This window comes from Alexandromys fortis, unplaced genomic scaffold (genome assembly GCF_014885135.2).
Source record: "Alexandromys fortis isolate MF-2015 unplaced genomic scaffold, M_Fortis_MF-2015_v1.1 scaffold_29, whole genome shotgun sequence".
Classification (NCBI taxonomy): Eukaryota; Metazoa; Chordata; class Mammalia; order Rodentia; family Cricetidae; genus Alexandromys; species Alexandromys fortis.
The window spans coordinates 15,165,085-15,178,048 of record NW_026067891.1 but is presented as its reverse complement, the minus strand read 5'-3'; positions in this window follow the sequence as shown (position 1 = coordinate 15,178,048).

The following is a 12,964-nucleotide window of genomic DNA, read 5'->3' as shown; positions in this document are numbered from 1 at the left end:
CTTAGAATTTGTTTCTCATAGACGGGGAAATTATGCATAAGGAAAACACTACTGTAGTTTGAATTATTTTCTGAAAAACCTCTGCGAGTGAGTGTGTGTGTCTGGTAAGGTGGGCAGAAGCCAGATCATACAGCACTTTGGACATATTTGAAAGTAAGAGTGATGGGAAAAACAAGCAGAAATAAAAAACAAAACAAAAGTAGCAAGGAGAGGTTTATGCAGGAGAGTAGCATGAGCAGATCTGTCTGACTGAAGACAGTGAGGTTGTGTTTCCTTGACACAAGCATCCAGCCCGTGTTCTAGTTGTTTCCCGTGTTCAACAAGTACGCACCAGATGGACGTGTTCTTTCTGAGGTATGTTGGGTTGCAAGGCAAGTGGCCAGTGTGGCATAGCTATTGCCATAAAAATTTTATTGGTAGCTGAGTAATAGAATAAAGTTTCTCTTTATAGGAAGCATCGGGCTTGGTAGAGTTTTGTTTGAATGATTGTTTTACGTTATATTTTCTTAAAACATTTAAAAGGGGCTTTAGTGAACCTTCCAATTGTTTCTTGCGCCATTCTATTAATCAAAAAATTGAAGCCTTAAGTATTATTAACAAGAGGACAAGAATAGAAAGCTTGAAAAGTATATTACACCTAGAATATGCTCGTCATTTATCCAGTCCTAAAACTGTGTTTGTTAAGAAGAATCGTGCAGATGGGATATGGAGAGGATGGGTCAGTGGTTAAGAACCTTTGCTTTGGATCCTATCAGCTATGAAACTAGGAGTCTTGCACATGCCTGAAACCCAGGCTTCAAGGTCAGCAGAGACAGGAACATCAGTGGGGCTTTCTGGCTTCATTCTATATGAGTCCAGGTTCAGGAAGAGACATAGTTTCAAAGGAATAGGCAGAGAGTGGTAGAAATGGTTATCTGATGTCCTCCTCGGGTCTCCATGTACATGTATACATATGTTCATACACTCACACAGACACTGCACACATAAATAAATCTTTAAAAACAGAATAGTATGTGACATTAACTATTTTAAAATTGTCAAAAAAAAAAGGGGATTTGATGAGTATGTATATGTGAAGATGTGCTAGAGTCCAAGTCTAGCTCTTTTATTTTAACCATGTTTCAGTTGCATTATGTCAATTATCTTTATTTGTTGTTGTTAGATAACATTTTTCTGTCTGGTCTGGAACTCACTGTGTACACTAGGTCTATCTTACTCAACTTCATTGAAATATAAATTTATATAAAGTAAAATTTACCAGTTTTAAGTATTGGATGTATTTTAACTTCTGTGTTTCTGTAACTGATAGTAACTAAGATATCTATGATTGTATTTTTTCTGTTTGTGTGTGTGTGTATGTGTGTGTAAGTGTACAGTTCTAGGCTTTTGTAACCGTCACCGCAGTCAGCATTTACAGCAATTCCATAGTAACAAAATTTCCTTGTGTTGCCTCTTTGTGGTCAANGTGACTGTTTGTCCATTAGGGTTTGGAAGGGCTGGTGACTTCTTCCCAGCTTCAGATGCTTAGAAATCAAGTGCAGTAACTCTCTGTGTTGAGGTTTCTGTGTGAGCATGGATTGCATTCTTTAGAGTGAGTAGGAGTGAAATTGCAGAGTCATTGATAAGTGTAGTAAGTGTAGGTTTTGGTCAGACACTGCCCAACTTTTAATTGGTGTGGCCATTCCCTTTTTCATTCCAGAGAGAGAGAATTCTGCTTTCTTCTCATTTTCGTCTGCATTTGCTGTAGTCAATTAAAATATAGTTTTAGCCCTTACAATAGATGTGCTTCTCATTATAGTTTTATATTTCCCTAAAAGCTAAAGATGTTGAAATGATTTTTTTGTGTGTGCCTATTTACCATCTGCATATCTTCTGCTGTGTACTTTCTGCTCAAGTCTTTTGCCATTTTTTCCTCCAAGAAAAACTGGGTTTTTGGTTGTTTTCTTAAAGTTATATTTGGAGAGCTATTATGTATTCTGGTTATAATTCCTCTGTAGATATGTGATATGCAAATATTTTCTTCCAGAGTGCAGCTGTCTTTTCATTCTCTTAACACTGTTTTTCAGAGCAAGTATTAAATTTTAATGAAGAGCAATTTATTGATTTTTTTTTCTGTTATGGATCATGCCTTCGGTGTTATAGCTAAAGAACTGTTTGCCTTGTTCTAGATCCTGACAATTTTCTTTTATATGTTTTTGTCTAAAAAGTAATCATTATTTTATTTGTTATATTTAGATCTGCTAGTTAATTTAAATCAACTTCTATTTAAGGTGTAATGTAGGTCAAGGTTAGTTGTTCATAAAAGGATATCCAGTTCCAATACCATTTGTTGAAAGGAAGACTATCCTTTCCCCTTTTAATGCCTTTATTTGCTTGTTTATTGTGTGTGTATGGGCAGTATGCATCTCAGTGCATGTGAGGTGGTCAGAGGACAACTTGACAGAAATTTCCTTCTGAGGCTCAAACAGGTCCCAGCCTTGGCGGCAGACACCCTAAGCTCCTTAAGCAGCTCCCAGGTTCCTTTTTCCTTTGATTGCTGTCACTCACTTGATAGAACATGGCCACGTTTGAAAGCGTTCATTTTTTTTCCAACCTTCATGTTATATTCTCCTCTTCCAAGATGGTTTCAATTCATCTGGCTCTTCACTGTTTTAAGTAAACTTTATAATCAGCTTGCCTGTGTTTACAAAAATCCTCCTAGTATTTTAATAGAATTTGTGTTAAATCTTTAAGTAAATTTCAAGAGAATTGATACTTTGTTAAGTAGAGTCTTCTGATCCGGGAATTTCACTTCCAAGAAAGTCACCTCCATTGGTTGTGGAGTGTTGCAAGGAGGGCTTGCTTGTTCGTCCAGGCCACCTGGCTAGCTTAGCTCCAAAATAACCACACAGAAACTATATTAATTAAATCACTGCTTGGCCCATTAGCTCTAACTTCTTATTGGCTAACTCTTTCATTTTAGTTTAACCCATTTCTATTAATCTGTGTACCACCATATGTCAGTGGCTTACTGGCTAAGTTTTGGCAGCATGTCTTACTCTGGCGGTGGTTCCATGGTGACTCCCTGACTCTGCTTTCTTCTTCCCAGAATTCAGTTTCCTCTTCTCCGCCTACCTAAGTTCTGCCCTATCATACCAGGGTAGTTTTTAAATTCATTAACCAATGAAAGCTGCACATGCTCAGTAGGACCTCCTACACCATTTCCCCCTTTTTTTTTTTAAACAATAAAGAAAGGCTTTATCATTGTAAAATTACATATAACAAAACAGTTATCAAGCAAGAATTTCCATTTTAATATTTATATCTACTTTATCTTTTATTGTAACTAAGGAAAACTATAACTATAAATTTTTTAACTCCATCAAAGACTTCAGAAGGATATTATATTATCTAAATAAACAGGAAGTATACAACTTTTAAAACTCTAGAATTGACAAGAGATATCTTGCTGCCAGTATAGTCACCCAGTGTTCTTCTGTACCATTGGGTCAGCTATCTTCAGCCTACAGGCCCATAGTATGCAGCAGACTTTTCCATGAAGCAGGACATTTTAAAGACAGTTCCGCCTATATTGGCAGTTTGCCAGTCATTTTCTTCTGTATCCTGCAGAATATCTTGCAGACTCTTTCATAAAGCAGGAACCCCGAATCATCTCACCTTTAGTCAAGTTCAGCAGTCATTTCTCTGTGGGTTCTGTATGTCCATTTTTTTTTATAGCATACCATGAAGCAGTGGTTCATGGGCAGCTGGGACAAACAAGCAGTCTCTTCTTGCAACAGTGGAGGTGTCACCAATGCTTTGTATTTTTAAGTACACAGTTATGTGTCTTATTAATACTGAAGGCTTTCGTTTTTGGATCTATTGGAGCTGCTTCTTAAAACGTTCAATTTATGGTCATTTTTGCTACTCTTTTGAAATACAATGGATATTTGCATGCTGACCTTGCCAAAGTTACTTTTATGTGCTAGAAATGTTTTGTGGATTCTTTCAGCTCTGTTTTCTATCTAATGTGAGTACCTTAAATTTTATGTATGCGTGAGTGTGTGTGCACACTTGTGCATGTTATTACACTCCTCAGGACTTTAAATGTAGTGTTGAAGAGCAATTCCTGAAGTTAGGGTAATAGCATAAGGTTTTCTCCTTTGGAAACACACACTCGCAAGATATTTATTATGTGCATGATACACACACACTGCAGTTACTGTTAGCATGTTAATGAAGTTTTTAATTCCTGCTTGGCCAAGTCCATCCCTGTGTCCCAAATGGCAACTGCTTTTGGTTGGGTAAAATACTTTTTCTGCATGTGCTGATATGATGATTTTTTTTTTAACTGTTTGCTTTGTTAGTGTGGCACCTCATGTGGACTGACCGAGGAGCAGTGAATTACCCTTGCATTGCTGGGGTCAAACTAATGATGTAAAAATCTGGTTATTCAGTTTTGAGTTTCTGTGTGCTCACCAGGGATTTAGTTTGCAGTTTTCCTATAATGTTTCTTTCTGCTTTTGTAGAGTAGGTTATTCTCATCAAGCCAGCTGGGGAAGACCCACAACTAGCCGTTTCTGTAAGAAGTTGAAAAGAATGGCCATTGCTGACATTGCTTTTCATTTAAGTATTTGATAGGAATTGTTACTGAAAACATCAACTTGATATTTTTTTCCTCCCTCCCTCCCTCCCTCCCTCCCTCCCTCCCTCCTCCCTTCCTTCCTCCTTTCCTTCCTCTTTTGAGGCAAGATGTCATAAAGCCCAAGGCTGTCCTAGAACCCACTATGTACTCAAAACACTCCTAGTCTTCCTGCCTCTGCCTTCTGAAGGTTGCATTAAGTCCTATACCTCCATGTCTGATTTACATGGTATTGGGGATGGGACCCAGGGCTTCAAACATGCTAGGCAATCATTCTACCAACCGACTTACATCCTCAGCCCCTAAAAGACATTAAGCTCAACATCAGTTTTGAAGATAGGTACATCACTGTTTAGGTTGTGTTTTCCTCTGGTGAGTTTGTTGTGTTTGCTATCTGATGTCTGGACAGAGAATTGTGCATGTTAGTGTTTTAATCATTGTGGAATCTGTATTGATTTGTCCTAGTTCAGCTCCCCCCTTTTTTTTTGGTATTCAACTAGGGATGAAACTTGGGGGCTCATACATGTTTTTGTGATTTATTTCCTCTCTGATACTATTATTAGAGATTTGTTAGTTTTGGTGGAAATTTGAAAAAACTAGATTTTAAACTCAAGTTTTATTGTTGTTCCTCCATCCCATTTTAATATTTAACACAATTGGTTTAATAAAATACTGATTGGCCAGTAGCAGGTTGGGAAGTATAGGCAGGGCAACAAGAATAGAATCCTGGGAAGAGGAAATGCTCAGTCTGTAGTCGTCACCTAGATACAGAGGAATCAAGATGAGAATGCCTCACTGATAAAGGGTACCAAGCTACATGGCTACATGACTAACATAGACAAGAATTATGGGTTAATTTAAGATGTAAGAGTTAGTTAATAAGAAGCTTGAGTTAATAGGCCAACCAGTTTATAATTAAAATAATAATATTAACAATATTTAACATAATTTCTTTATTGAGTCAGTGGGAGTTTCATATTATGCACCCCAGTTCCACTCACCTCCCATTTTCTCCATAACTCCCCTCTCCTTGTAATAGCCTCCAAACGAAAATTTAAAAAAAAAAAGAAAAATCAAAAAGAACCCAGGAAAACGAAGAGAAACAAAAAGAAAAAAAAACACAAAACAACAAAATAAAACAGCGAAGTTTCTCTTTGCTCCTTCATCTTTCCTGCCTTTCAATACCTCTTCATTTGTCCTGGTAGTATTGGGAGTTATGGTATGTGAGACAGTATACACTTTTGTTCAATCAACTTTCCTTGCAAATATTCATTGTAATGAGTCATTGGTCTGGTTCAAGGCCTCTGGTTTCTGGTTCACAATTGATGTGGGAGTGTCATATATCCGTTGCTTTCATTGGTTAATTAATAAAGAAACTGCTTGGCCTGATAGGTTAGAACATAGGTGGGTGGAGTAAACAGAACAGAATGCTGGGAGGAAGAGGAAGTGAGCTCAGACGCCATGCCGCTCCTCTCCAGGGCAGACGCTATGAAGCCAGCCTCCAGGTCAGACATGCTGAATCTTTCCCGGTAAGACTGGTGCTACACACATTAAGAGAAATGGGTTAACCTAGTTGTGAAAATTAGCCAGTAAGAGGCTAGAGCTAATGGGCAGGCAGTGTTTAAATGAATAAAATTTGCATGTTGTTATTTCGGGGCATAATCTAGCCAGGCAGCCGGGAGACGGGTGGCAGGAACGCAGCCTGCAGCTCCTTCTACACACAATCTACTGGATCCTTACTGGAACTGCTCCTGGATATTGTATGGCCACACCAAGTCATGGAGATTCTGCAGTTATTGTTCCACAGGACCAGTCCCTTTAAGAGCTCCAGCAGGTCCTAGATGAGGTGGGCAACTTAAGGTCCAGCAGTGAGCCTGGGTAGTAGTTGAGCTGATCAGTTCAGGCCACTGAGGCCACCCTCTCCAGGCAAGAAGCTGAGCCAGCTCCTCTATGCCCACAATGGGGATGACAGGGATAATGACAGCTCTCTTGCTGCAGTGTCCAGCAAGGGGCAGGACCAGTTATTCCAGGGCCAACATAGGGCAGGGCTGGCTCAGCATGGCCTTCTGATTCTGTCACCCATGGTTTTCTATGTCCTCTGAAGTGACACAGGCCACAGATAGAAACAAAGAACCCAGTTGCACTAGGACCATGGACCCAGACATGACCCTCAGCAGCAGCTTGGGCCCAGACGACTTCCTGTCTCTGGGTGGAAGCACAGGCACACTCACATCAGGATGACACTGGTGGCCTTACAACCCCCAGACACCAAGAGGGCCACAGATTGTATCCCTGGCCCTGGGGATTCTGTGTAACTTTTGGTAGCAGCGCAGACCCTGGCTTTGGTGGGACCATGAACCCAGACATAGTCCTCAGCAGCAGCTGAGTCTGGATATCACTATTTACCCAACTTGCAGTACTGGCCACTTAGATCAGCACAGCCCCCATGTCAGTGTGGTCCTCAGATGCCTCAGATCTGGGGCATCTACATGGCCTTCAATGGTAACAGTAAACTCAGACAACATAGACGCTGGTTGCGGTAGGGCCACAGTCCCATACATGATTCTCAGCTGTAGCTCTGACCCAGATGTCACCATGGCACTGGGTTCAGGCCACTCATATCTCCATGGCCCCAGCTGTAGCATATCCTTTGGCCACCAATATGGACTCGGGTGACTGACTCAATCCTGGGCATCCACATGGTCTTTGGTGTCAACTTAGGCCACAGACTTCAACAAGATTCCAACTGTAGTAGGACCACAGACCTGGACATGGTCTTTGGTAGCAACCCAGGACCGGATGTCACCATGGCCCCAGGTGGTGGTGTAGGCCACTCAGACCAGCATGGCCCTTGGACATGAACATGGCTTCAGATGGCAGCCCCAAACGTAGGAATCCGCATGGCCTTCATAGCAACTGGAGCCACAGACATTAACACACACCCTGGCTGCTATAGGGCCACAGACTCAGATGTGGCCATCGGCAGCAGCCTGGGCCCTGATGACCCTATGGCCCCGAGTAGTAGCACAGGCCACTCAGGTAATTATATACTGCCCTGACTGCAGTATGTCCCCTGCACTTCAGCACTCCACCGGTTGCATTGCAGACCCCAGACCAATGAGTGGTCCCTACTGGCCACATGGATCATGGTCTTGTGTAGCAGCCTGTGTCTTTATGTCACCATGGCCCCAGGTGGCAGCACAGGCCACACTGGTGAGTTTGGCTCCAGCATTAGCATGGCCCTCAGACACCAACATAGCCCCAGATTGCGGCCCAGACCCTGGAAATCCAAATGGCTCTCATGGCAACAAACCACCGATATCAACACAGACCCTAGCTGCAGTAGGGCCTTGGATTTTTTCCCCTTTCTATTTCACCAGTTTCTAGTTTTATATTTATTTTGTCCTTAATTTTGTTTTCCTTAGGTTAATTTTGCTTATTTTCCTGCTTCTGAGCTAGAGGCCTCAATTGTTGACTTGAGACCTTTCTTTCCTAAAGCATTTGGCTTAGAGATTTCCTCCTCAGCATTGCTGTCACTGTGTCCAGCTATTTTTAATACATCATATTTTTGTTTTTGTTTAATTCATAGTGTCTTCTAATTTTCTCCATTGCTTCTTCTTTGATCCATGCATGGCTGGCCAGAAGTGTGTTGGTTAAGTATTTTTTTTTTACTGTTTGTTTTTAGTTTCTGACTTTTGGTATAATTGCATTATAGTCAAAGAACATAGTTTGGCGTTGGTGTTTTTAAGTATGTTAAGGTTTGTTTTGTGACCTAGAATATCTTGGCAATGTCCCTGCTGACTTGAGTGCTCGGTTAGTGTCTTTTGAATATAAATAAGTTAGACCTGCTGGTTGGTAGTATTGTTTAAAATTCTTATGCATTCTTTCTGACTTGTGTGGATTAATGAGATAGGCATGTTGAGATCTCCAACAGTAACAGTTCATGAATCTGACACTGAAGTCCTGGACTTCTGCACACTGGGATCCTTGCTTTTTATCATCATGTCACATCCCTCTTGTTCTTGATGTTATCATAGCTCTCTTGTAGTTAGGGCTCACACACTGTATTTTTTTCTATTCATTTGAAAATATTTTTAACTTATTTTTATTTTATGTGCATGGATGCTTGTATGTCTGTATACCATGTGCATTCAGTGTCTTCAGAGGCCAGAAAAAGGGGATCCCCTGGGACTGGAATTACAGATTATTTTGAGCCACCATGTGGGTGCTGAGCATCAAACCTGGGTTCTCTAGATGAACAACCAGTGCTCTTACTCACTGAATTGTCTCTCCAACCCTCTTTGTTTATTTTTTAACTTACTTCTATTCTTAGGTATGTAGAATAAATTTCTTTTTTTAAACATTTTTTTTTATTTTACATACCAATCCCAGTTTTCCCTTCCTCTCCTCCTCATGCTCCCCCATACATTCTTGTATATAAGACACAATTTGTTTTTTAAATATTACATTTATTTTGTGTGTGTGACTCTTTGTGTGTGTATACACGTGTGTGCTACAAGCATGAGTGTGAAGTTCTGAGGACAACTTGTAGGAGTTGTTTTATTCTTTTACCATGTGGGACCTAGGGTTAGAGATCAGGTTGTCTGACTTGTTAGCTATCTTATCAGCCCCATAATTGGGTTTAAAATCTGTTCTAACACCCTTTGTATTTTAACTGGAGTATTTATTTCATCATTTAATGTGCATCAATGTATTTTGACTTATTTTTTTTTGACATAAAATTGTAAAAATATTTCTAATTCGTTATTTTCTTTTCAAATCTCTTTTACAGTTGCTGTGGGACAATGGTTTATACCCTGTTAATTGTATTTTACTAAAATACTGATTGGCCAGTAGTCAGGCAGGAAGTATAGGCGGGGAAACCAGGCAGGAAGTAGAGCAGGGAGACAAGAACAGGAGAATTCTGGGAAGAGGAAAGTTTAGTTGGCAGTTGTGACCTAGCCACAGAGGAAGTAAGATGTGACTGCCTCGCTGAATAAGATACCAAGCCATGTGGCTAGCATAGACAAAAATAATGGGCTAATATAAGTTATAAGAGTTAATAGGAAGCCTGAGTTAAAGGGCCAATCAGTTTATAACTAATATAGACCTCTGTGTGATATTCTTTGGGACTTAATGATTGCGGGACCCTGGCAGGACAGAAACTCCGACAACATACAGTATTTGAATACTTTTCACACTTCAATTAAATATATTTGATTAAATTTTAAATAGATCTTTGTATAGTTTATCTTCAAATCCTTAAGGCATTTTAGTGGTTGCTTTGTCTCTCCCCTCCTCCATCTCTTCTTCCCTCCCTTGCCCTTTATGTCTCCTCACTCCTCTTTCCATTTCACCATAAGTAAGATGTGGAAAATGTGACTATTGCCTTCTCCCAAATTAATTATATTAACACACTTTCACACTTCTATCCAGACTGTTTGGTTTACTTCAGCAGTGACATGTATTTTAAAGAGTTTGTGGGCTTTTCATTTGAATAGTTTCTGTAACTGAATGTGCAGATATTAACAATTTACATTTCTTTTCCTTCCACTTCCAGGGCTCTACACTTCATTTGGTATCATTTCCTTTCAATCTGAAGAACTTCCTCTGTCATTTCCTTTAGAGCAGGTCTGTTGCTGATGAGTCTTGTTTTCTTGCATTTGAGAGTGCCTTGTTTTACCTTCATTCCTCGGTGTTGTTCCTGGATGGAGAGTTTTGCATGACAGTTTCCTTCGACCTGTAATGCTTCCCAGGCCCTGGCCTCTCTAGTTGTGATGGAGAAATCTGCTGCCTTTTGACCCCCCCCACCTTTGCATGTAATATGCTAAATTTCTCAGGCTGTCAATCATTGTTTTTGTCTTTAGTGTGCACCATTGTCTAGGTGTGAGGGAGGTCCTAAGCCATTTTCCAAATAGAATGCTTTAAATTATTTCTTTGGGTATTTTTTTCCCTGAAACGTCTTTTTTCTCTTATTTCTTTTAATATTTCAAAAACTATTTCAGAAACTCTGATAAACATTAGAATTTTATCTAATGTTTTATCTCAGAATTTTATTTAGAATTTTATCTCAGCATTCATATTAATGATTTTCAAGGGGATTTTTTTGGCCTCTTTTCTGTTGGAGTTTTATTGATTTGAATTTGGGCTTGTTTTGTTTTGAGTCTACTCCAAATAGCTAATCTGCTGGCTAATCAAATGGCAATGCTGCTTTCTAATTTACAATTTCTATTTGGTTCTCTTTTTAACATCTGTTTGTGTGCTGTTCACTTTCTGATGAATTTATTTCAAGACATACAGCTTTACATTCTTTTGTGGAAGTGGTTTGAGACAGTGTCAGTATGTTGCCCAGGCTGTCCAACCTTACTATCCTCTATCATCCACCTCCTGAATAATTACAAGAATGTACTACCATGTCTGGCCCAGGTTTCACTTATTTACATAGCCAGATATGTTTACTTTCTCCTCACAGAAACCCATGAGATTGATTTTATTATTCTTACATTAGAGATAAAGAAATAGAGGCTGGGTCTGACAGGAATGTTGTACCTTTTCATCGTCTCTCCTTTTCCCATTTTACTGTCTCCTATTTTATGCAATCAGTAGTCTGTCCTGTATAATATTATATATCATAATGTTTCTATTTAATAATACATCTTGCACATAACGTCATTTAAGTACACGAACTGTTCTTTCTCTGTTACATCTTTGTAATACTCTACTGAGTGGACATACCATGATTTACTTAATCATAGACTGTTGGCTTAAGTAATTTAAATTATCCACCTGTTATTTGGTTTTTAAGAACTCTTTAAAATTCTTTAAGATACATGCATTTAAAACTCTTTAAGAATACATAAGATACACGCTACACTCGTGTGAATAGTTCAGTGAATGAACAAAAACTACATGCCACAGGCAGTCATTATCAATGAATGATAAGAAAGAGTGTTTTTACCACCCCAGAGGAGTCATTGACATTCCCAGTGCCACCCACTTTTCCTCTGCACCAGGTAACTATCATTGTAGACTCATTTTAAGTCTCTTTCTACCCATGTTTCTCTTATTCTTGACAACAGTTCTGAGGAGAGGAATACCCCCACCCCAACTCTCAGGCAGAGATTTAAAGCATGAAGCAAAGAAGCAGAGTGTGGGGGTGGTAGGAGGACTTTGAAAACATTTAGCTGTTTAAGCATGGCGTTGATGTTTGTTTTGATACAGGAAATTAACTTAGTGTGTAGGTTTTGTCTCCTTGGGGTTAGGCTAGTCTTTTTGTTAGTCTGCTCAGAATGCTGGATCAACGGATCAAAATGTCAGCTATTTCCCATAGTACATGAGGTCTACTTGGCAGATTAGGTTTCTGGAGTCCCAGCAGGATATGAGCCCAGCTAATTATGTTCTATCAGTGTGATCCTTGATCTTGTGTACAATAGGGGCGGTACTTTCACAGTGTAGCTTAAGAGAGTTGAGGCTCCACATATTAAGATCTATGTCAGTATTTGTTTGCACAATTGGGTCTCAGTAAAAATCACTTTGAGAATAGCCCTACCCCCTTATTTTGACAAAATTTAAACTTAGAGAAAAGTTGTGATATTATAGATCACTGTCAATTTACCAGTTAATGTCCTACATTTGATGTATTTTCCTTTTTCTCTTCTAGCACTCTTTGTGGTAGATACTACCACACAGCACCCTGTGTACTTTGGCATTGAGTCGTCTTGTTAGGACACTCTCCTAGAAAATCATAATGTTACAACCTAACAAAGTTGTTTTCTGATTTCCCATAGTTATCATTTCCATATGTAATAAATATTTAAACATTTGAGAGTCTTCCATTATGCTTGCCAGTCTTGTTTCTGTAACCTCAGTTTGTTTAGAAGACTTGCCCTATCATTTTTACTAGATTGTCATTAGGGTTTTTGAAGAATTCAGGTCTATTGTTTTGCACAATCCTTCAACTGAGATTATTCTGATTGACTCCTTGATGGAATTCAGGTTAATGACCGCAGGCTGGAGTGCTTTAGATGAATTGTTTGCTCTCTGTGATTTATTTCTGTCTCTCTTCCTCTTCCCTTCCACCTAATGCTATCCTAGTATCCCAGCCCCATCTCCCAGTCTCTTCCTTCTCTTCCTTTCCCCCTTTTCCATTGCTTTTCCATAGCCATACATTCTTTTTCACTTATTCATTTCTGTCGCTGTCCATGCTGATGCTCTTCTGCTTGTGGCTAGTGGGAACCCTGTGCCCTGGTGGATTGGTAACATTTCAATCAGGGTCAGCTCCTTCTGGTATTTGGCCCAGTTGCTGCACCCAAGTGACTCTCCTGTGCTGGTTTTACAGCAGAT